This window comes from Parus major, chromosome 1A (assembly GCF_001522545.3).
Source record: "Parus major isolate Abel chromosome 1A, Parus_major1.1, whole genome shotgun sequence".
In the NCBI taxonomy this organism is placed as follows: Eukaryota; Metazoa; Chordata; class Aves; order Passeriformes; family Paridae; genus Parus; species Parus major.
In genome coordinates, this window is record NC_031773.1 from 23,547,963 (window position 1) to 23,572,010 (window position 24,048).

The window sequence follows — 24,048 nt, forward strand, 5'->3', positions numbered from 1 at the left end:
TCAGCCCCGGCGGGGCGGGAGGTCACGGAGAAGGTGGGGGTGGTGCGGCTTGTCGCCTGCAGGTACAGACGCCTGCAAATGTGGAGCTTCCCGGAGCATGAGAAAAGGGGAAATCTCGGGCTATAATGGGAGGGCTATAATGTCTTGAGGCCAGGAGGACCAGTGGTGACCTGGGGTGCCTCGGGAAGGGTATGGCCAGCAGGTCAAGGGAGACGATCCTGCCCCTCTGCTCGGCCCTAGTGAGGCGACATCTGGAACGCTGTGTTGAGTTCTGGGCTCCTCAGAACAAGAAAGACAAAGAGAGGGTTCAGTGGAGGGTCACAGAGATCATTTGGGGTCCAGAGCATCTCTTTTATGAGGAGAGGCTGCAGCAGCTGGGCCTGTTCAGTCTAGAGAGCACTGACAGGGGATGACATTAATGCATATAAAGAGCTCAAAGCGGGTTTCGGATGGTACCAGGCTCTTCTCAGCGGTGCCCAGTGACAGAACGAGAAACAATGGCTATAAACTAAAACATAAAAAGTTTCACCTCAACGTAAGGAAGAATTTACTAATGACAGAGCACTGAACAGGCTGCCCAGGGAGGTCGTGGAGTCTCTGGAGACATTCAAACCCCACCTGGCCAGGTTCCTATGCAACCTTCTCTAGATGACTATGCCTCGTCAGGGAAATTGAACTAGATGATCACCAGAGGTCCCTACGAACGCTGACAATTTTGTGATTCGGTGGTTTATTGACTTGAGGAGGAGCGGGAGGCGGCAGCGAGCACGGTCCGGCCGAGCCCCGCCTGGCCGAGATTGCTCCCGAATTCCCAGCGGCTTCCTGGGCAGGGCCGTGCCCACAGGGGCCGGCTCCAGACTCCACTACCTGCCTGCTGGGGAACGAGAGTTAGACTCTGATCCCAGTCTGCAACTTCTTATGCGTGTGTTCGGTCCTGGGATGCCACTGATTATACAAAATATATTTTACCTATAATATACACATAATGCAAAATGACACAAAAATGAAGCATTTGAAAGACTGACTACTAACGTAAAATATTTTAATGTTTCATATTTATCTTTGGAAAAAGTAACAAACATTCATACAGACTTTATAGCTACCCTAGGAAGTGGTGGTGAATAAGTTGATAGATAATTTTGTCATTAATTTTCAGAATCTAATGTTTTCTCTCCATACATACCAGCTTTTCTCAAGTAGATCTTAGGTCATTTTCTTTCTTCCCCAGAGGCCAGAGATACTTATCTTTCAGTGTTTCATTGTTTTGTCTAACACCACTCGTTGAAAGATGTTTGCAACAAAGCAAAAATGAGACCAGGTCTGTTTGTTGTCTGTTAGCAGATAAAGGTAAAACTGACTTTTCTGCTAGGACTGGCCTCATGGTGTATGCTATGGGCCAACAGCTCCTACAGGTGAATCTGTGCAGCAGACCTTGGCCAAGAAGTTCAGTAAAAAGCTAAGAGAGGGTGGGCTCAAGCTGTATCATTAGATAAAATGAGAGAACACAGTCCACCAGGTAATGCTGCTGCGTTTAGAGTGTGTCTCCCTAAAAGAGGTGAACAACAGGAGCTGTTGCATGTATTTTGTTTGGTTGAGTTTGAACTTTTGTTTTTCATTTCTGGTTCTCAGTCTGTTTGGTTTAGTGGTTACTTCCTACTGGTTTGGGGGTTGAAAGACAAGGGGAAGTTAAGAGTGCCTGATGTTGGTATACCTGGGACCCTATAATTTGAATACCATCAAGCCTCATAACTTCCTCAGGCTAAGATCAAAGGAGTAAGCAGGAGATTATTCCTGTTCAGTAAATGTGCTGTTGAATGTCAGCAATTGGAAAGACTAGATAGATACTTTTGATACTAAGCAGAGAAATGAAACCATCATAGTCCTAATTATATGCTTTTCGTTTGGGAATGGATGTAGGAGCATATTTTCATTTTAGGAAACAAAAAAGAATTGTAAGAAAATCTTGTGTGGTTTAAGCATATTTTGCTTATCCTTATCTCTCTGAGTATAATAGCATAATAATGGTTTTGATCATGTTATTTTTCTTTTCTTTTCCCTACTAAGCTATAGCACTACTTAGTTAATAATAATTTCATTTCCTTATATTTTTCCTAAACTTCTTGAGTTGGAGATGCTCTGGTTGTGATTTGTGCATATCTCAATTGTGCCATTTGGTGCCAGAATGTAGTAATCTTCTAACAACTTTCCTATATACAAATTCACATATGAAGCCTACAAATTCATGTGTATAATGGAAAATGCAGACAGTAATATAAAACTTCTGTTTTGCAAACCAGCAGATTGCTGATGGAACACACTTTCTCTGAGACCTGGATCAATACAGAATGCATTTTAAGATTCTAACTGTTTTCTGTGTTTTCTATGGCTTTAATTTGCCTTGCAAAAATAATTTCCTATTCTGTGAATGTGATCTTGTATGACTCTTCTTCTTAAAGATTCTGAACTTGCCAGGAGAACAACATTGACATGCCAGGGCACAGAGCTGGGCTTTATCATAACTGTCTGGGAAATATCCAATACCTGTTTTAAATATTAGTATTTAGTAAGGAAAGAGCATGATGTATCCCAGCACTAACTTTCCCACAGCAATGTTCATAAACCCAACAGGCAGAAGATGGGAAAAGGCTAATACATTTACCATATACATTTCTGGGAACGTGGACAGCACAGAGTGGATGGTCAGTCAGATAACTTCCCTGGTTTTACAATTTTCTTTTCACTCAGATACGATAATGATAAAGGTAGCTGCATTTCTCCAAACATTAGATATGTAGATTGTATAGGTGATTTTTATGTCCATCCTCAGATGGAAGGTATCATAACTTAGCAATGCTGAAAATTTGTTTCCAGTAAAGCTGTTATTTAATAAATAGTTCTTCTGTTTAAACTTTTCAAGCAAATGCTTGAAGCTAGCTTCCAGTTATATTCTAGTTTTGCTGTTTACTCAGTGCTTTATATGTTAGAAGTAATGACATTGTGCTTTTAAGGTCTTTTTTTTGTAAATATAATCTGAAGTGTGATATAAATATAAAGAGTCTGTCTTGCCTCAGAGAGGCTTAATACACTAATTTAGTTTAAAAAAGAAAACATTTCAGTTTAAGAAGGGAATAACATTTGCCTTTCTGTATCCATTTGAATAAAACAAAGGAATGTTACTTGAAATGTCTTGTGGCAGGTCCAATAAAAACCTAGAGGAGAATTTGAATGCAGAAATCAAAAGTTGTAAGTCTGGAGGCATTACTGATAATCTGCTTACAAGGTAAGCATATACATGGTTCTCCACTGTACTTTAATTCTTCTGCTTTTTACTGTCTCAGATTTCAGATACCTTGAGTGTTAATCTTGACACAGTAATTTTGATAATTGTTTCATGCTTGATCCATTCAAAATCTAGAAGCTAAACTTCACTGTATTTCACCCTACACAGAGGTTATTATGACCATGTATGAAATAGAGGCTGATTTGAGAACCTTATGAAGTTTGGTAACAGTTATTGCCTTTTTAAAAGAATACAGAAAGAAGAGGGGTTCTGCTCCACTTTTTCTATAAAGCCTGAATAGATAGTGAACCTTCCCCCAAGTCAGAATACAAGGACCTAAGTTTTCCTCAGCATGATGGGGAATCAAACTACAGCTTCCATCTGTTAGGACTGTGGATTAGCTGCCAGACTTTGGCTGCGTTGTATTAACTATGCTTTTAAAGTAGTACCACTGTACAGAAAAGAAAAAGTGTTTGCTGAAATAGTGACAGAGTGGATCTGTCTACGTGGCTATGCAGTCCCAAGGCCTACATTGGGCAGATGTTGAAAGTTTTAGAAATGAGGGCTTGTTAGCCAAAGAACCCTTAACACAGACTGCGGACATGCTTGCTCTTGTTTTCCCTGACTGTCCCTGTGACTTTTCAGTTATTGAAACAGTGGCAAAGCAAAATGGTGGAAAAATGTGGTGTAGCTTGATGGTTATAACACTTGCTGGGAAAATTAAAGCTTCCTTCAACCAGAAGAGGAACTTGAACTTGTCCTCTTTGTAGACAGTTTTAGGAGCATAAAGAGCAGAAGAGAAAACAATAAAAAAAACAAAAAAACAACTCCTCTAAAAGGAAAGAATAAACTGTGCTCTGTTCTTTGAAAGAACTGTGATAGAAGGAGTCTCTGTTTCCCAACAAGCAGAGATGTTTTCTATCAAGTATGCATGATTCAGCTAAGTTAGGAGACAGCTGTTTACTGACTATCATTTCTTTTTTGCTCAATATGCTTCTTGGCTTGGAGCCTGTTCTGAATCATGGGGCTACTCCAAGAGCTTAATGTGCCTTAGGTCCCCAAGCATAGAAACTAAACATGTCCCACTTTTGGGTTTCTAAGTTAATTATTGGATATAACTCAGAAATTATGTACTGGAGAAGAGAGCTAATTCTTTATTCCCTCTCTGGTTTTAAGTCCCAGTCACAACATCAGTAGTTACAACCCAGAGAAGGTTCCTGCATTATTAAATCTCTAATAGAGGTAAATTTACTCAGGAAAAAAACCATACTCAACACCTTCTCAAACAGCTACTCAAAATGTATTATAAATTGTAAGAAATTAAATGTATGGTATCAGAAAAATACTAAGTAAAGCACTTCTTGTTCTTTGAAAAGCTTATTGTATAGTAAGCTTCCAAAAATACTTAATCCATGAATGAACAAGGAGCTCCTTGCAAAATTCAAACATAAATAGGGAGTTTATAGAAGGTGGAAGCAAGGATGGGCAGCCTGAGAGGCATACTGAGGCATTGTCTGGAATGCAAAGATATGTCTATGAAAGGCAAAGTTCACTTGTAGTTGAATCTGAGAAAAGATGCCAAAAGCAGCAAGGTAAAGTCCTTGAGTACACAAGTAGCAAAAGCAAGAGTAGGGGAAATGTGGACATATTGCTGAATGGGGTAGTGGCCCTGGTGTCATGGGATATGCAAAAGGCATTGCCATCTTCACCTCAGTCTTTACCAATAAGGCCTGCCTTCAGAAATCCCTGATACCAGTGGGAAAGAGTGGAAGGAAAACATCTGGTAGAAGAAAAACCTTTGGTAGAAGAAGGTGAGGTCAGAGCACACAGAAGCAAACTGGACATATGTAAGTCTACAGGTCCTAATGGGAGATGTCCAGGACTGCCAAGAAAGCTGGATAATGCCATTGTGAGACCAGCTGATAATTTTGATTTCATAATGGTGGCTGGGAGAAGTGCCTGAAGATGGCAGACAAGTAAATGTAACTCTTCAAAAAAATCAGGAGAAGGAGGAGCAAGGGAGCTGCAGGCTGGTCACCCTCACTCTTATCCCTATGATGGTTGATGGAGTAGCTAATCCCAGAAACCATTTCCAGGCACACAAGGGACAAAGGTAGTCAGCATGGATTTGCCAAGTCATGCTTGACCAATCTGATATGATCCTCAGGTGCCTCCATGGCTTGGTAGATGAGAGTAGCATCCTCATTACCGGGTGATGGAGCAGAGTGTATCTACAGCAAGCTCGCTGAAGATGCAAAACAGGTGGGTGTAACACACCAGAGGGTCCTACTGCCATCTAGAGAGATCTGGACATGCTGGAGAAATGGACTGACAGAAACCTCATGAAATTCGACAGGAATTTCAGAGTCCTGCAGCTGGGGAGGAACAACCAACCCCAGGCACCATTATCTGCTGGGGGCTGAACCACTGAAAAGCAACTTTGCAGAAAAGGACATGGGGGTATTGGTGGACACCAAGTTATCATGCACTTTGTGGCAGAGAAGACATATGATATCCTGAGTTGCAGGTTGAGAGGTGATCCATCCCCTCTACATTGATGCCTTATGGGAAGTATTGTGTCCAGATCTGGGCTCCCTGAGACAAAAGAAACAGGAATACTTTTAAAAGGTGTCTACATACTTGTATTTTCTGTCTGATAAGAGATCAAAAATTTGATGTTTATCCATTAGCTACATGAAATTTATCTAAGTCAATAAGTTTATCTATTTTTTTTTGCTGTGAGTTACATCAGCGGTCTTTCAATATACAGAGGCAAAATTTTGAAAATTATGATTATTTAGAAATTTTATGGCAAAAAGTTTTTTATTTTGTCATGACAACAGAGCAGTTCTTTGAAATCAAAAATTTCTGCACAAATTCAAATACTAGGAGTAGAATTTTTGGTCACAGCAGAGTACACAGAGAAACAATTTCCATCTCATTAGGACTAAGGTATTTACACGAGTTGCAAAGAGCAGTGTCTGATGCTGCTTTGCCTAGGTCAGAGTAGAAGACTGTAACCAAGGGGAATACTTCCATGAGAGTAGTTAGTTCAATAAAGGGTAAAGGCTGTTTCTGACAAGTTTCTCACTTGGAACATTCTTGGTTTTGTTCCAATGCAATGAGAGACATTTTTTTATTTATATTCTCAAAAAAACTGTGGAATAGGAACTAATTTCCTACACAGCTCTGCTGATATAATGTTATGAGCACTTGTTTGGCTTCTTTCCCATGCAAGAGAGCTCCCACAAAGGTTCTGTGGTTCTCAGATTTTCCATTTTTAATAATTTACATAGAGATTGTATACGTCTAGAGAAGGATAATTTAAGTACCATCTGGACAGAATCATAGCAACTCTTTTACTATAATTTGTATTTAATAACTTCAGCCTAAGCTGAAGAGATGATGTCTAATGCTATTGAAAGAAAGTAGTTGCAGTATATGAGATCATGCTTTTATCAGTACAGATGCCAAGGAACATTAATAGGTATTGAATTCTTTATGTATCTTGTGATATTTGCCACCCACATCTGAGACAAGCAAACAATTTAAGTCTCAGAAAACAGGTTTTGATGATCAGACTTTCTGCATACCAGACTCCTTTTAGAGCCATCAAAAAAATTTCCTGGCTTTGCTCTGCAAGCACGAATTTTTCTCTTAAATGGACTGAAATTGTCATTAGGGTCATAGGTCTCCAAGCTGTCACTTTGATAGATCAAAAACTCTTGCTTTTTCTACTGATCAAACCTACTCTTAGCCCAGCCAAAAAGATACCCACTTGAGGTCTTACCCAGTAACTTACAGGTTGTCAAAGGACTAAGTCTCAGGGGATATGATTTATAGTTTCAGATGGTAAAGATGGTATACAGGAAGAAAAACTAAAATTAGGACAGTTATCTGAACTACCTAGTAAACTTCCTCCTTGGGCTTGCCACTTCTGTTTTTATTGGTCCTGGAAGACTTTATACTGCACTCTAATCCTTCTTCATATAATAATGTCATAATATAATACGGTCTTGATATGAGTCTAGCATTTGCTGCCTCTATTGAAATACAAGTTTAGGCTCTGATCCAGCAGATGGAAATGCTAGCTGAGAGTCGTAAGTCAGACACAGAGGTAATTTCCCTACATCTGTGCCTTCATTTAAAATGAAAATATGTGGCATATAATTCACTTTGGCCATTTTATTCTGCTGTTTGGCTTGGAGGCCTTTAGTGTAGAAGTTTTCTAGGTCTGAAACAGGTGAAAAGCATGGCTCAATATGCAGGACTGCAGCTGATGTCTCAAAAATCAGAGCAAACTTCTTTTTCAGCCAATAAAACATAAAAAGTTTTCTGGAAATCTGATTTCTTTTTCTGTGACAAAGAACCTACAGAGGCATAAGTTCAGCCACAGCTGGATGCTTATATTTGTTTACTGAATTTGGTCTTAGGGCTTGTTCTACATGTAGTTTGCCTTTGCTTTTAGCTTTACACAGCCATATGGTGCAACTGAGTTTAAGTGGTTTAATGACTTGTATGCCATTAACAAATGTGTTTTGGGGAGAAATAAAGACTTTTTTGCATGATTAAAAAAATATTCAGTAAAGGTGGCTGTGTAGCTGAGGAGCAATGAGAGAAGAATCTGGTCCTAACATCCATTTCTGGCTAAAGCAGCAGTTCTGATTTTTCTTTCTTCCTTCATTTCTGCCCTTTGCTCAGTCTAATGACCTTGCCATCTCTGGTTCTTACCTAATTCCTTGAGTAGCCAGTTCAACTCTGTAGCCAGAAGAAATGTATTAATCTTGTGATTATTTAATTTTCAGCTCTTAGTGAGCTGAATTTAGGGACTGGAACTGGCTGTGGAGGAAATCAAACACCAGAGACAGCAGGAGGAGAGGAGCATTCCGGCTGGTAGCAGAGAAGTTCTCATGGAACTTCAAAGTGAGGGAGACTGATAATGGGAGAAGTCATTGCAGAACCAGAATTAAGAGGACTCTTAAATACAGCTGTTAGACAGCTTTATGACAAAGTTATGTCCAGAAGGGATTGGCCTCTGAAGATGAGTAGGTGGAGGCAAGCATGGGACAACATCTAGTTATTCAGAAGATACTCTAGAATTAATGTCTTCTGTATGGTGTCATGGGGAACTTGTCTGTTGTATATACCACAGACCAAGAAACAAATCTGATTCACAAAGATTTTCAGCATGTTTGCACATCTTGAACTACAGTACTGTCTAGATTCTGGCTTGTTCAGTAGGAAGCAGTAAAATTACAATGGTATGTTAGCTAAGAACTAAAAACTGTATCATGATTGAAGCATTTAGTACTAATGAACAATGGGTATATTGTGTTTCAAAAGCTGTTGGATTGAATATGATGCCTGAGTGCCGAGGAAAACAGAAACTGTTGAAGTTGTACCTCATTTAAAGTTTTTCACTTCTTCATTGCCTGTATGGTGTATTTCTTCTTTTTTGTGTATAGTAGGCATGAAACATTGCAACACAATTTATCACAGCTGTTTTATGTATGCAATAACTGTACTCCTTTACTGGAAAAGAGTAAAGGATTCACAAAACATTATTGAAACGAAACTGTATGAACAACATGGTTCATCAGATTAGACCTTTTCATATATTTCCCTCATTCTCTCTATGTATGCCTTTTTTTCTATGTTTTATGCTCTGTATTTGGTTTCCGTCTTCTTCCCACTCCCTTATATGGAGTGACTGAAGTCTTAGTTTGCTTTTCTCATCCATGTTTTGCCTTCCATTCTCAAAAAGGTATTTTAATATAACTTGATAGCATCTTGTATTTGTCTGTTACTAAGGGAATATATACAAAAAGGTACACAAGAAAAGAAAGTTAGAATTCAGTATGCCCATGTATGTGCCTACCTTTCAAATGCTTTTTTCATTCATTTTGTTGCTTATTTTCCCACCAGTGACAAAATACAGTACCAAGAGCCAAGACTATCCAATGCTTCCTGGTACAGGGTCTATTTTCAGCTTGTTATAACTTTATCAAGCATTAGCCATTTGAGATGAAAGCTTTACGGCTTCACATCCTACTCATCATGATAGCATAAGTATTTCATTCTTCTTCTAACATTTATTGACTGGTTTTTTTTTTTGGTGTTTTGTTGTTTTTTTTTTTTAAACATTAGAGGAGAGAAAGAAATTGATTTGATTTTTTGTTAATGCCAGATAATTAGGGTATTTCCTAGAACATGAATAGCGAAGAATATTTTTCCTTCTTTTGCCAGAACTAACAATTCTTGTGCCTTTTTATCTGAATTTTTTTCTGGCAGCTGGAGTCTCATTTTGAAGGCATTTTGAATAGGAGTCAATGGCTATATTCAGCAAACAACCTAAATGGAAGTACTGATCTCTTCTTGGATAGTCTTGTGTTTAAGGCCTTCAGCTGTTCTTGAAATATGGGACAGCCTTGTCTAATACTTCTTATTTTTACACCAAATCTCCCACACAAATCCTGTAACCTTTAAGGTAAGGAAACAATCTGCCCCATCATGTATGTACTTAAAATATTTTGTATGTAACAGAACATCTTTGACAAAGAAATGTTCTTTTTCTAATATATCCCTTTCTGTGCAGAATCCCTACTGTGAAGGAGCAACCCCTGCTTTGGGATAATTACCCATTGCATTTAATGTGGAATAATTGTGAGTGTAGTCACACTTAGAATATATAAACTGGGCCATTTCTATATTCCCTGGCAACTTTATTATGCACTAGTGGGTAAAGTTTGAGAGGAAAATATGCCTTTCTTTCCTGGTTTTGTAAATGACCCCTGAAAATGGCTGTTTTGGTTTGGGTTTTTTAATAAAGCCTATTTGTCAGATTCAGCCCAGCATCATAGATGCCATTAGGGTTGAATGTAAAATTGCTTTTTTGTTAAATCAATTATTCCCTCCAAAAGTGCATCCAGCTGTAATTCTAATATTTCTAATCTGTTTAATGAATACTCAAATTTTTGCAGAAAATAAGTCTGGGATTTCTCTTTTCATGTTTAGTAAAGAACAGATGAATTTAATTATAATCTTATAATTGTTATGATAGAATTATTATGATTATTAGAGAGAGATGCCTCTGCTCAAATTAAGATGCAAGTAAGACCATATGCCAAAGCCAATAGTACAGATTTTATTTAACTGTGAATATGAAAGAGAGAAAGAAATAGGAAAGAGAGGGCAGGAGGCAGAAGGAGAGACAACTTAAGTAGAGTCACCACCCCTGTGGATCCAGTGGCGTCCCGTTGGTCCTTTTCACCCTGGGCTTGTTGGTGCTGGAGGTCCCTTGAAACACAGAGTTCTTGGATTAGTCTAGTTCAGGCACAGGTGGGAATGCCCAAGCACCTCCCCTGAGGTGGGGGATGTTTTACACTGTCTTTTGCAGCAATGAATCTGTTGCAACACCTGAATCAAGTGCAGTCCTGTGGTGGAAGGCCTCAGGACCGCTCCTTAGACCTGAGATACTTGGAGAACAGTACAACCTTTATCTTGTCTCAAGTCCCTGTCAGGTGCTGAACTCGCTGTCCAGTTTCCTGAAATCACAAGGCATATATCCACAGGGCTGAGCTTCAGTGGTTGTAGATGAGCAGTTTTTTCTTTGCACAGTTTCCTGCAGTGGGCAAAGTCCTTTGGTGGTCTTAGCAGTGCTTAAGACAATTATAATTTTTAAGTCTATAATAAAAATAACCACAACAACAACAAACAACAACAACAATAATAATAATAGTAACAGCATTTGAAAAATTGTACTCTCAAAAATGTGGCACAATTTGGTAGCTCAGCTTGAAACCTGTCAATACCATGTAGTTTAGCATTCACCATAAACTCAGTAACCTGCAAAGGATACATGACTCAGAATAATGCATTTGGGATAAAAAATTTAAGAAGTACAGTCACCTAACTTAATCTCTTGAAATCTGATTTTTCTGTTTTTCAATATTCATGTCTAAAATATGAAGAATAAGTCTTTAAATCCATGATATTTTAAAAAATGAATTAAAAAAATCAAGAATCCAAGAGCTTCACATGCAGCAAGGGACAAACTTTATTAATATCTGAAATAGACAACTTGCTCTGGAGCAATTAAATAGAGACTCAGTTTCAACACTTCTTATTTTCTGATTTAAGGAAAATAAATTATATTTATTTATTTATTATTTATTACCTTATCTTTCCTATTGCAGGGATGCCTTGTTTAAACCAGATAAATCACTTAAGATTTTGATCCACTGAGATAATTATGAGAAGTTTTTCTGTCACCAGTGTGCCTTGCATCTGATGGCCAGCTACATCAAACAAGTTTTTTTATCAAGTGCTGCTATGCTTTTAAAGGTCTGCTCAGCCCTGCAAATACATATTCCACTGCTTTTGGCAGAAGAATGCTGAATTTTCCTTTAAATTCAATTTGCAATTCAAATCATGTCTTCAAAACAGGATTATCAAACATCAGGTTCATGCAGGATTCCTAAAACATCTTAATGCAAGTTGGCAGTCGCTTATCACACATTATTAAGCAGTTTTCAGAAATCACAATGTTGTCACTGTAATTAGAAGCCTCTTTATATTGTACTACATAAGTGGCTTATTAATCTGAAAGGAAAGTTATTAATAGAAGGGTCTTAATTGCTATAATTACATTAAAAGTAGTCTTGCTATAAAGCCTGAAAGCTCTAGATGCTTTACAGACTTTTGTGTCTTTGCATGATCATTATGAAATGCCAGTGATTTTAAATTAGCTTTCAGAGATAAGTATGATTTAAATTGTAAACTCTGCATTACTCTATGTAGTATAGCCTGAAAATACCTTCTTCTTTGAGATTCTAATATAACTAAGGATAAAATTCTACTAAGACTGCCATCACAATTTTGTGTTTGTTTTTTTTTGTTTTTTTTTGTTTTTTTTTGTCAGAGTATTAATGATTTTCTTTTCTTTTTTGAAGGGTAAGTGAACCTGGTGCGAAGCAGATCATTCAACTACCAACTACAGCATGATCTTAGAATTACACACATTGTAATCTTGGCATGCTTCAAGGGTCAGCAAAGGGAAAGCGATACTGTTCTCAAAATAATTATTTTTTGTAAGTATTTTTGAGGTTCTCACCACTAAAGAAAGTAAGAATTGAATTTGGAAAGCCAGATCAGACTTCCAGAGCTGCTGCTGCATGGATTAGAGTGGGATTTGCAGCTATGTCCACTCTCATTCATAGTTACCCATGATTTGTCACAGCATACAATTGATGGGAAAAGAATATTTCACAGAATCATTCAGATTGGAAGGGTGCTTATGCTCATTTACTCCAGCCTCTTGACCAGAGCAGGATAAACAATCAGACAGTATTGCTCAGGGCTTTGTCCTCTTGGGTCTTGAACACCAAAGATGGAGTTCATGCAACTCCTCTGGGCAACCTGCTCCAGTGTTTAACTATAATGTTTTCCTTGTGTAGTCAGGATGTCCCATCTTTTGAGTTTATGGACACTGTTTCTCATTTTCCCACTGCACCTTAGGAAAGAGCCTGACTCTGTCTTCTTGATAGTCCCTAAGTTCCACTGCAGCTGTCTCTTCTGAACAAGATAAATAAGCTCAGCACCCTCAGCCTCTTTTCACAAGGCATATGCTCCTCCAGTCATTGATGATCTTGGTACCCCTTTGCTGAATCTCACCAGCTGGTCAATGTTTTTAATGTACTGAGGGCCCCAAACTGAATGTGGGGAGCCCCTCTCAAAGTGATTTAACAAGGGCCAAGTAGAGGTGATTGATCATTTCCCTTGACTGAAAAAAAAAGCTGCAGTCTTTTTTTTTTCCTTTACAACCCAGGATGCAGTTAGCCTGAAGAATCACACATGTATTTTTTAGCCCATTGTGGTTTAACCCCAGGTAGCAACAAAGCCCCATGCAGTTGCTCACTCACTCCCCCTCAGTGCTGTGGAATCAGAGGGGTAAAACTGAGGAAAACTCATGAGTGAAATAAAAGCCATATAATAAGTAAGATAGACAAAGGGAAAAAGTAAGGAAAAAACCCAAACAAAGAGAAAGGAAAATAAAATCCAAGAATCTTTCATAACAATGTGAAAAAACACAGTTGCTCACCACCAACTGACCCCACCAGCTGCCCCCACCAACCTCCCTCTCTCAATTTTGCTGCTGAGAACATCTTATGATTAATCTGGAATATCTTTGTGTTCAGTAGATGTCATCTGTCCTGTCTGTCTTCCCTCCAAGAATCTTATGCACCCCCCAAATTGTTCACCTGCCTCTCAATCGTTCCCTCATCACGGAAAAAAGAATTTACAACATGGTCATAAAAACAAAAGTACTAGTCCACGCAACTGGCCACGCAGCCACCAGGTAAATTAATGTATGTTCAATCCTGCCTGGCCCTTCCCTTTCACTTGTAGGATTGTGGAAAATTATTGGATTCCCATGTCTATCACCTCATCCAATCCAGCAAATTAGACCCTCTAGAGTTGCTCCAAGTCTCCCTCAGTGCCCGTGTGGATAAGCAATGAGAAATATTAGTCTGAGGACACAATAAGCCCCAGCAGTTTCTCCACAATGTCCTTAATCAACGCAGCATATTCATTGCTATTTCATCTCCATGCTAATGCATATTTCAGGCTCCAGTCTCCCCAGTGAAGCTTGTGCCAATTTTTTGACTACCAGGGCACTCTAAGCTCAGATCTGAAGGCAGAGGAGGACCTATTCTGTTGGTGTCAGAAGGCATAATCTTGCAGTTCTTACCTCTGGAGGGGTCTCCATCCACCATGGGTTCAAGCATGGTCTCATGCCATGCTTACTCATGGTGTGGCTCAGGCTGTGGCCTCTGTAAGGTGTCAGGAAGACCCGGTGCTCTTTTCTTCCTTCTCCATGATAGTGTGCAGTCACCTTGCCTCCCAGTCCCTTCACCTGGCAGCCTCAACAAAGCACACCTCCCACAGATGAGGTCACCATTAAGCCCAGCCCAGACTCCTTTCAGCCTGTCACCTGGCCACAACGTGTTCACTTGCCCTCCAGGCTGTCATCAGGATTGAGGTCTTTTGTGTGCTTTCTCCAGCTGGTGGCAGAGACTGCACCACTCAGCTCATCGCCAGCATTGCTGCACAGCAACCAGGAGCACGTTTCTTTAAGCATCTCTGAACAAACTGCTCTGCTATCTATCTCTATCAAACTCTTTGCTGAATTTCTAGTCAGCAGCTAAATATATATCCCCACCATGCAGGAACAGCAGGTTGTCCTGGATCAGCAGAAAGCTAGTGACTAAAGAGGCAGGGAATATCTAATCCTGAACCAGTCTAGAAAAAGCCTCAGTCAGAAAGGCACTGTTATCTGTGGGTGTTTCTAGAAGTGGCAAGAAGCACAATCTGAAGAAAAATAATAAACAGAACCAACACCAAAGTAACTAAAAAGCCAAATCCGGGTTACTGGTGAGAAGAGAGCTACAATGTGAGTGGTGTAAAAGCCGTGCTGGTGGTAACAATACCTACCTTTACTACAGGTCATTGCTCAGTAGAATTCTATCCAATCATCATTATTGTTCAGGTGTCAAGGCAGGTTGTAGGGTAGTCTACAACTTCCTGTATTCCCTGTATGCAGTTGTCTGTCATTATTCAGTAAGAGCTTTTTATCATTCAGTTTTACATGTGTAGGAGTTAAATGTTTGAGTCACAGTTAGTCCCTCTGAGCTGTCTTTAAAATCTATGAAAAGAAATAAGTACTGCTACTGTGTGCTTCATCTGGCTTACTCACACACCAGTCTTAGGGTGGTATGATTCATCCTTTAGAGACAGTTATTTCTTTGTAACTTTCATTTATAGTTAATTACACTGGTTCTTTTCAGATCACCCTTTGCTTGGTGAGTATTTGCAGCCTTGAGACCAGAATAGTTTAATTCATTTTTACAGAAGAACAGAACAGCTGAGCTTGGAAAGATCTCTGGAAATTTACTGGAGCCAAGCAAAGGTGGCAGTAGGACAATATGAATGCACATCTCCACTCGAGTAACCTTGAAATAAGGTTCCAAGAAATGCTGCTTAGTTTGTCTATCTCAGCTATTATCAGGCATACAACTTTCTCTTAGAGTTTTTCATTTTCATCAAAAGCAAAATTATTTGTAGATGCTCAGAAGAAAGTAACTTTGATGGCTCCTTTGGATTGTAGAAACCTAACCAAATAGTTCAACCTAATTACTCATAGGACCCAAAGAGCTGGGTGCTGAGTCAGTAGTACTTTGATTTACCTAGCCTTTGCATAATGCAAAGGAGTTTTGCCCACAGGTTTCATCTTATGTGGATGGCTTTGTTTTCTTTGCTTCTTTTCTCTCCAATCCATCCTGCTCAACTCTTCTCCAGCAATTTTTATCAATGCTTGAATCTTTTATTGAATATTACAGTCCTTTGCCCTTTTATAATACTAAAAAGTTGTATTTGGCTTAGACAAAATAATGGTGTAAAATTGGGATTTAATTGCTTTTATGTGAAGCAGAAAAACAAATTAATAGCATCACAGGCATTGGTTAGTCACTTGCAGTTAGCTGTTGATCTCCAAACCTGCCCAGCTTAAATTTTGTAAGATCATGACTAATGGTACTCCTCACCTCAAGCCACCTTCTTCTGAAAGCCTCAGACTTGTTTCCAGTCAAACTCTGCCCCTTTGCACTTTCCTTTTCATATTACTTGGCTCTGATCAAACTTGGTGTTAGCAGGTGGAATGAAAGAGGGTGATAACTTCTTATAAGGGTAAGAAATCCAGCTCTGGCAGTTCTGTTCTTTGTTCTAGAAGTGTACTATCCATTTCATTTGAAATTGCATACAAATAAAAGCTTCAAAATGTGCCTTGCTTAAATAGCTCAATTTTCATAAGGCTTTATTTTGTAAACAACTTGAGATTGTTACACCTCCCATGGGGAAAAGGGAGAGGTATGAAGGAGCCACTAATATAAAATGTAGTACTATGAAACAACGTTTTCCATTCCCAAAAAGGCAATCCAAAGATGTTTCTAGCTCTGAAGGAGCTGAGTAACTGTATGACATCATAGCATTTATTTCTGTCATTGATTCATAGGAGTGCTGAATAAAGATGTGTCTTCCTCATGCCATGATTTTTATTACATGTATAAATATCTCAGTATTCAATTTATAAAACCATTCAGTATGAGACTACTGTATTTTTTTAGGTTTTATTAAACCGTTCCCAAAATATGCATGTGTTAAAGTACGAATATCTTCCAGTCACCTGAAGAATTATTCTTGGTTATATAGAGAAGACATTTTATTGCTTATTTTGCTTTGCCATAAGAGACAAGGTTAGATTATGTCTTGAACAAAGTCCAAAGAAAAAAAATTATAGTGCTAGCTAAAGGTCAGAGTTCTTCTATGTGGAAGCTCTGTTGATAAATCTTCTTGGCTGAATCAGCTCAGTTTTCTGACAAGTTTCTGGTATTGTATTTAATGAGCTAATGTGGGACTTGTTTAATTACTTTTACTATTTTAATTTAAAGTAATGTATAGTCATTAATATTGGTGCATTAATTATGACAAAGTAAGGTACAATCTTACTGAATCAGGAAATTGTAAAACCAGACAGCTCACAGTAATACATGAAATGTATATAAAAAAAGATGTTGAATTTGAAGCTCAAAGGAATATCCTGACACTGTGTTTCTGTGTTAATGTAGTGTACATTGATGTCTTTTGTCTCAGCTGACAAAATGCAACACTCAGTGATTGTTTATGGAAGCAGAAACAGGGAAAACAGTGCCTACTGAAGTGTACAAGAACTAAGGAGAGGCCTGGGAATAGGAAACACCTGTGAGAAAGTCAGGAAACAGTAAAATCAATGCTCCTCAGTCATTCACAGGCAAGGGAATGGTGACAGTTGTTAAAGTTGTATCTGTTAACCCTGTGGACTATGAAACAATGTGATCTAATTCAGGTCTACTTCCACTGTCTGATTTGTCTTACTGTTAATGGATGCCCACAACTTGTTCATTCATTAGTTTGTTGATGGAGCCAAGGAAGGCTCTGACAACCCATAAATACAAATCTTGTGCCTTGCATTGTTTTACAAGCTGAGCAGCTTCTACCGCGACTTAATTTGCAAAACTCTGGGTTTAGATTGCCAGATAGCAGGCAAAAAAATCATCTGTATTTGGAAACTGAAGAAACAAGATCTTGCTGTTAAATATAAAGTCCAGTAATGTGGTTAGGGTAGTGTATACTATCACCAAAATTAAATATCTGCTATAAACACTTAAGTTTTGTGTGTGTTTCTGTGTGTGTGTTAGTGTGGTCTATGAACCACACTATGGGCTAGTATTTGTACAGGATCAGAAAGTATGATGAAACTATGGAAATATTAGTGCAATATAGATTCAGTGAATCAAACACTTGCAGAAGTACCAGGTGAACTATATATATACTGAGTTTAGTATTTGTCCCTACAACTTCCTGAAAGGACATTGTGGACAGGTTAGGGTTGGTCTCTGCTCATAAAAAGAGCCAGGACAAGAGAAAATAGCCTCAAGTTGCACCAGGGAAGGTTTAGGTTGGATATAATGAAAAATTTCTTTACTGAAAGGGAGGTCAAGCATTAGAATGGGCTTCCCAGTGAAGCAGTGGAATCACTGTCTCTGGAATTGTTCAAAACACGTGGATGTGCTGCTTGGAGACATGGTTTAGTGGTGGACTTGAGTGCTGGGTTAATGGTTGGACTCACTGATTTTAAAGGTCTTTTCAAACCTAAATATTTCTGTGATTCTCTAATTATCTGGGATGTGTGTGAGGCCAGAAGTCTAGCCATTACTCTGTGATTTGCAATCCTTTACAAATGTACAGTATCACTCTGCCTGGACATGTTTTCAGTGCAAAAAGATTAAATGTAACCGGGAAACCCCAAACATATGGCATCTTGTTTCCAGCATCAACCAGATTTGAAAAACAGGAAGAGGCTTGTAGATGATGCTTGCACAGACTTGTCAGCCCCACAGATACCATGTTTCAACCTTAGAGCTGTAGAAGCAATGACAATGACAATATTTCGGATACAGTTCAGCTTGCTCTTTTCTGACAGTGAACATCTAGCATGCAGATGGACAGATTTCTTAGCTGTAAACATATCTGCGAAAACATTTTCCAAGCTGCTTAAAAATGTGCATTCTGGAGATACTGAGTATGAAAAAGGCTTGGGACTCAGTAATGTGAGAACTTAAGGATTTAGTTGCAATAAACAGTTACATAAGCCATGTTAGTTCTGCTCATTCAATAGCCAGAGCACTGAGGTCAGTTGATGTACCACGAAAAGAAGTTACCAATCAGTTCACAGTGGGACACATTCTGTCCCTTCATTGTGGGAGGTTTCTCTTTTTTAATTTTTTTAATTTTTGTTATTAACCCCGAGGTTCTAAATATAATTTAGTTTTACTTTATTAAATATTAAAGCATCTGATTTACATAGTGAGAAATAATGCCTTTTAAATAATAGGAATACATATGCTACTGGTGTGCTACTTTTTTATGTTAATTGGACGATGAAGAGGTGGTATTAAAACACGTTAATAACATCGACCTTGTGCAAAAGAGAGGACAGTTACTGCTCTCAATTAAAAAGGAATTTGCTGCCACCTTATGGGCTTTTGAAGTATTTATTTTCCTATAAGTAGTGTAGCACTATTATGAAAATTCTTTAAATTATTTTCCTTAATCTATAGATGGTTTTTAAAGAGCCTGTCTTATCTAGGGTCCATTTTTTTTTTTTAATTTTAAAGTCTAAATTCTTTTTAATAAAAACTGCCTCATTTGGTGCTTTAAAGCTTAATCTTTTCAGTAGGTATTAAGACCCAAAAACATATTTTTAACTTTTATTAAATTCAATTATGTGTATTTTTGTATGTTTAGGAAACTATTAATTATTTTTTTGAAATTATTTTAATATCTTAAATTAGTATTTTTAAAATCCTGTTAGCAATTTGGATGACAGACTTTTAACTTCCTACCCTCTCTCTATACTGCTTTACATGTGTAGGCTTATCTGTTGATATGTCTTCTATATATCTTGATATAGCTTCTATATCTTCTGAAAATGTATTGGTCTTGCCTGTGCTTTGGAGTGCCATCCATAGGGAATGACCTTCTCTCTCAGCAGGGGTCAAGATCATGTAACACTTTTTTCATGTTCTAAACAAATATTTATATTAAATAATAAGGTTTTTCTGTATCTTTCAACATATAAGTAACTGGTCCAGTTGAAATCATGAATCAAATAATCTCAGACTTAATTTTACAGAGTTTTTTAATACAGGGGAAGAAATATCAGCTGCAAGCAGAACTGAATTAATGCATTTCTGTAAGTATACTCCCCATTAAAGACAACAAACCTGAAACACGGCACTGTTTTTGACAGCTGATGGGAAGTTGTTTTTGAGCAGAATATGGAAAAGATTTTCTGTTAGACAGACTTTTCTGATATTGAAGTGTTCTATGTTGTCTTAGAATAAACTAGAAGGTACAAATATCTTGGAGAAAGAGGTTCCAGAAGAGTAAAAGTGCTCCTAGTTTAGTGCATTGAACTAATAAGGAAAGAACTCCTGCTTCAACAGGTTTTCTCATTTGTTTATGGAAGCAGAAACAGCTTCTGAGAAAATGATCAAGTCAATGTTGTGTGAGCACTACTTGATTGTGCCTCTCACCTAGGATGCAAGAAAGCTTGAAAGAAAGACTTCTCTGGTAATGCAATTTACACTTTTGTTTTGCACAAATTTTCCATCGAAGCAGAAATAAAAAACTTAGTATATTTAAATACAGGGTGTTTTTCTGTTGGGGTTTGGGGGGGGCAAGAAATAAGATAATTCTGTAGTGAGTCAGTGTTTTCTGTTGGGCTGCTTTCCTTGAGAAGCTCTTGTTCAGATTAACTTAAAAACAAGGTAGTGATAGTGCCGGGCTTTTCTGCAAATCTGAAAGAAAACGGGTAGATGGGTTTGCAAAATTTGAAATACAGGTGTCTTTTTTTTTCTCTTCAAAAGATTTCCCTATCACTTACACTGTAAAGCTTATTACTGTGCTTTTTCTGGCTTGAAATGGACAAGTAGAGCACATTTCAGAAACATTACGTAGGTGACAATTTTGATAAAAGAATTCTAAAAGGGACATCAAGAAGAAAATGCAGGCGTGTGTTTCTCCTCGGTTCCCAATTCCAGCATGTCCGTGTTCCCTCTAGTGGCGGACTGCGGGGCAGGGCTGGCTGCTGGCCGTGCTTAGAGCAGCGCACACAGAGCAGCGGGATTGCTCCGAAATATCCCGGGTACCCCCCTGTGTGAGCTCCCCACTGAAGCCAGAGCCCTTCACCTGTGGATACTAAATGCAAAAAGAAGGGAACAGAGCCTGTGCGAAACTAAATCACAAGCTTCTCATTTTGGCCTGAGAAAGCATGAGAAAGAATCTAAACAGTCCTTGGTAAAGGACAACAATATTTGCAGGTGTTGTTTAGGAAAACAAAGGGTGATGTTACACTTAACCAAGCTGTTTTGCTTTAATGACCAGTGAATGTTTTACCTCTCAGACTTTCTCGAACACGTCTATAAAAGAAGATCAAGAATAATAAACTTTGCTCTCCTGTTCAACGCACAAGAGAGTCCGTGTCGTTCTTCTTGCTGTTCCCAACAGAGTGACACTTCACCCAGTATTTTCGCTGTCCCCTGCAGCAGGTTGTGTCTGGTGGGGACAGAGGTGTTAGGGAGCAGTGGAGTTTGCTTTTTCTAGGGCAAAGCTGCCAAAATCTCACCAAATATGGCCCATGTTATATATACCCAAAGAGGTGAAATGACCATGGATTTCAAGCTGGTTATAGAAATATGTTCTTCTATCTAATGCTCTTCCATATCTTTACCTGGAAGGATGGTGTGTTGGAGTGGGTGGTTTGTTTACAGCTATACTTCAGCTGCATGAATTTCAGGAATATTTTTTTTTCTTTCAGGGAGTTTAACTACATGATGAGCCTCTTGAATAACATTGCAAGCCAAAATATGATAAGATGGATGTCACTGTATAAACTTCACTCTAACAATCTCTAAGAAATAATTATTGTTCCTCTTCTAGCATAATATACAATTATTTATCTTCAAGAAATACCTTATTCGTGATTAATTTGTAATTGCCTTGTCAATACATGACCAAAGATAGACCTGCCTGAGTGCAATGTGACTAATTCTTCTTTTATAATTCTTTTTCCTTCTCCTCCAAGACTAGGATAATTTGGCAATCAATGGAGAGTACATAGAAATCTTTTTTTAAGAAGAGGTACATATGGGGCACGTATTAGTCAAGAGAACATATATAGGACATCAGGCTTAGAATTTCCTTGCTGAAATTAGGTTTCCATCTTTGAGGAAAAAAGTGGGACAACCAGTTTATTTAAAGCAGGCATATAATCAGCATGGACTGGTAGGTACATACTGGAAATGTCCAGCTATTGCAGGCGACATTCCTGCTTCTCTTTATTCCCTAGACAGACAATCTCTAGGAAGTGCTCTCAATCTTGCATTCCCCTCTGCCTGTCTCCATCCTGACAATAGAGCCTGTGGCAGTACCCAGCCTGCAGGGTCTGTATAGAGTTTCTGTGTTCTTGAAGGTAATTTTGGAGAGACAGGGGTCATGGATACTTTGGTTATGGTAATCATTTTTTTTTTTTTCTCTTTATTTCCATTATCCTATTTGCTGTCGTTATCATGCATTTGATTTAAAAATGCATGTTTTTAAAAATAAGCAAATCTGTCTCCATACATTGCTAATGAAAGCAATGCCAAGAAGTGTTGTATCACCTATGTTCTCTACATTGAGAACTGTTATTTAAGGCTACACATCTTGGATTTTCTTCTTAAGTTTTAGAAATGCTATTTTCTAGCGTAAGGTCTCTTCTGGAGAGACAGGCACACATAGTCCCACCAAGTAGTGGCTAGGACATTGAGACACTTCATCCTGCTAAACATTCCACTTCTCTGTAAAGGTCTGCAGCATATTTTCTTAATCCTGAGTGCTTTTTTTTGTACAAATATAGATCCAGAATAAAGCATTTTACAAGTGTCTAGTGATTTGTTTTAATTTTGATATAAACCTGTAAATTTGGAAGTAGCTTTTTACATAATCAGATGGCACAATGACTCAGCAGTTAAATCCCAGCATCTTCTACAGCAGCACCTCTTGGGAGTTTCTAACAAGAACTAGATTGTCATCTGTTTATAAATCAGTCATATTGAATAAAGAGGAAGTAACCAGTAAGTCAGGTGGGGAAGAATAGAAAAATTTCCTACAACAAAATAGGTAGTAACTAACATGTCCATAGTATTTCCTTCTTCCTACTTCAATATGGCTCTTGAAACAATAGTTCTGGAGAAGGGGACAAAATGGTCAGATGGTTTGTCTCTCAGAGAATGCTCTAGAATGTCCTGAAACCCCAGCCACCATGTAATATTTCAAACTAGAAGTTCTGGCTCATCTGTAAAAGCTTACAATACATTATGATGTTGTATGAAGGATTGGACACAAAACCAGATATGTTACAAAGAAGAAAATTATTAGGCACTATTAACAGTGTCCTCAATTTCTGGCATTTGCTGATAATCCTTTTCAGCTTTTTTTGATAGCTATTATAGTGTGAGGATTTACTTTGCAGCGAGCTTAAACTATGGAAAAGGTAGATTTTGTTCTTTCACAAGAGTGTGCAAGCCAAGTGGCATCTTAAGGCACAGTATTTGTGGCTGGGGACTTGGGTATCTAGTCAGGGAGTTTTCAGGTGAAGCAATACAACAAAACCATGAGAGTAGAGAAGGGTAGCATGGATGGAAATCAACTAACACACCATCCTGGGGGTCTGTAAGTCACATTCTATCAGATTTTGTTATGTCTAATGTTAAGATGGGAATGTGGCCTCCAGTGCCCTCTCAGCAGGGTTGGAGGAACCCACGTGGTCCCTGTACACTCGTGGGGTCCCCGTCTGGCCCTTTTGTGGCCTGTGGAAAGGCTGTGGCTTTGGCCTGAACAACAGCACCACAAAAACTTTGTCAGTTGTCAGTGTCAATATTGTTCATTTGCTCTCAATGTTAAAACTCCAAAACAGCGAGAAAACTGGGTATAGCAAAGGATTTAGAAACCAAATATGTGGTTATGGTCTCTTGACCTGTGGAGTTGGATGTTGTTGGTAGGTGTGAAAACCTACAAAATTGTTCACGTGTCAAAACCTGTTGATTCATATTTAGGGGAAGAATAGAAGCACTTAAGTAGGGAATTTCCCTGACAGATACATTCCTTCTTACAAGCATGCTCTAAAAACTCAGAAGTTATGAAACAGAAGGTTCTGAAGAGCACTGAAATACTGGCAGGTGAAAGGCTTCTACAACTACATATGCTGACATTTTCTAATGTGCAGCATATTTCACAGATATGAATTAAATGGCCCTGATCATACTACATCTGATGTTTCTAAGAAACCTGCATACTTCAGAAATATCCAGAACTGACTACATTTTGAATATGTTGAAGCCTATATCAAGTTCTAAACAAAGGAAAATATTTTGTGAAAATTTTGTCCAGAAAAATGTTTCCTTATGGAAAAGATAACATGCCTGAGGAAAAAACATATGCATGACACCTTTTGAAAAGTTGCCACAAACTCAGAGAAATGGTTTGTAAACCTCCATGGAGTGATTAGTCCTTTTCTAATCAGAGATGACTTTTTTGTGTATAGTACATGTAAGATTAGTGAATAAATGAGA

At 38.4% G+C, this 24,048-nt stretch overlaps 1 long non-coding RNA gene across 1 annotated transcript; it reads left to right on the top strand.

Annotated features, from left to right (window-relative positions):
- Window positions 1-41: 41 nt before the first annotated feature.
- LOC107204089 lies at window positions 42-18,554 on the top strand. Its single transcript, XR_004497664.1, has 3 exons — window positions 42-3,280; window positions 9,572-9,767; window positions 11,476-18,554. It is a non-coding gene; the product is annotated as an uncharacterized LOC107204089 (long non-coding RNA).
- Window positions 18,555-24,048: the final 5,494 nt, after the last annotated feature.